The following is a 1,678-nucleotide window of genomic DNA, read 5'->3' as shown; positions in this document are numbered from 1 at the left end:
GTCACTGTGTCCTTGGCTGCTCCACCTGCCCTTCCCCCTTCAGCCCACCTGTCTCCCACCTTTTGGCCACGAGCATTCCTGGGGAGAGGGCAGGAGAACAAAGGAAGCCTAGGACATAAAAAGGGCAGAACACCTCCCCTCTTGGGATACCAGGACACGAGCCATGGCCCCCTTTTCCCTCGTGGGAAAAGTCTACGTTACCCTTTTTTAAATAAATCCTGCTTCATATGCTTGCCTAGGTTGCTTCTCTAATGTTTAAACTTCAACATGTGGGGAAGCAGGACTCGTCACCAATAACCAGTGGTATCAGTTTCAATTCGGGACCACAGTCCATTCAGCCACTATGACATGTCTCAGCCTGGTGGCTCAGAGACACAGGCACCCATTCTCCACGTTCCAGAGGCCGGAGGTCAAGAGGTGGTGCAGCAGAGGCAGCTTCCAGTGAGGACACTTGCTGGGTCACAGAGGCACCTCCTGCCTGGGTCCTCCTGGGGAAGGGACAGACTGCTCTCAGGTCTCTCTTCAGGACCCTGTCCTACTCAGGTCCCACTCACGAGGCTCCAGGGCCTTCCCATCTCTTGAGGGCGTCCCACCTAACACACCACACACTGTGGGGGTGAGGATTTTAACATGGATCCTGGGACAAACATCCAGTCTAAGGGGACTTCAAGGCAGTGTGGATGGAGGTGGTGGTGACAGCAGTATGGGCTTACTGCACTAAACCACACGTTTAAAGCTGCTTAAACTGGGGGGGGGGGGGGGGTTAGCCCAGCACTGTGATGCAAGCCTGGAAGCCCAGGCAAGAGGATCACAGGATGAAGGCCAGCCTTGGCAATTTAGCAAGGCCTTGTCTCAAAATAAAATTAAAAGGGCTAGGGATGAGGCTCAGTGGCAGCAGCCCTGGCTTCACTCCTCACCACTGCAAAATGAATAGATAACAAAGTGGCCTATTTTATGCTGTGTGTATTTTACCAGGATTTTTAAAAATTCCATGTTATGGCTTCTGAACAAAAAGTAATTTCGCTGGCCCCTCCAATGGTCAGGAAAGTTACAGGCTCACTCTCCCTCAAAGCCAGAGGGCATGCCACGCCTGCAGACAGCTGGGGGGCTTCTGAAGGGCAGCAGGGACCGGCCTAGGTGACTCCTGGCGGCAGGGGAGGCCCATCGAGGTCAGCAGCGGTGTGGGCTGCTTCAGAGGCAGGCAGAGCAGCAAGGAGCGGCTGGGAGCAGAGCTCCTCTCCCTGGGCCGCAGGGGGCACGTTCCTTGTGAGGCTGTTCCCCACCGGCCTCGGTGGAGGTCGCCTGTGCCTCTGGCCGGCACCTGCCCTGCATCAGCAGCCAGGTGTTCACTTCAGGGTTCTCTGAAAAGGGGAAAGTCAGGGACCCAAGGGGGCGACCTCCACCCTTACTGGAGCAGCCCTGGGCCGCTTCCCCAGGCCTCATCGCCACCCAGGGGCCGCCCTTGGAGCTGCAGGGCCCTGCGCTCGCGGCACCGGGACCCGGCTGCCTGCTGTCTGGACGCAGGGACCACGAGCTGGAGCACGGGAGAGGGGCCCGGCGCAGGATTCTGAGCTCCCTCCTGAGGCGGTTTCTGGTAGTCCTTCAGGCCCACGTTGAGGGGCTCTCACGGGGCTTCTAACGACACCCAGGCTGGAGACTCAGCCTGGCGCTCGCTGCT

The 1,678-nt window shown here is 58.2% G+C and overlaps 1 long non-coding RNA gene across 1 annotated transcript; it reads right to left on the bottom strand.

Annotated features, from left to right (window-relative positions):
- Window positions 1-228: 228 nt before the first annotated feature.
- On the bottom strand, window positions 229-1,672 carry LOC125611333. The gene is made up of 2 exons (XR_007341498.1): window positions 973-1,672; window positions 229-488 (listed from the first exon to the last, which is right to left on the bottom strand). It is a non-coding gene; the product is annotated as an uncharacterized LOC125611333 (long non-coding RNA).
- Between the last annotated feature and the right edge of the window lie 6 nt (window positions 1,673-1,678).

This window comes from Marmota marmota, unplaced genomic scaffold (assembly GCF_001458135.2).
Source record: "Marmota marmota marmota unplaced genomic scaffold, marMar, whole genome shotgun sequence".
NCBI lineage: Eukaryota > Metazoa > Chordata > Mammalia > Rodentia > Sciuridae > Marmota > Marmota marmota.
Note: the sequence above shows the minus strand (reverse complement) of the source record. Positions and strands in the feature narration are given on the sequence as shown.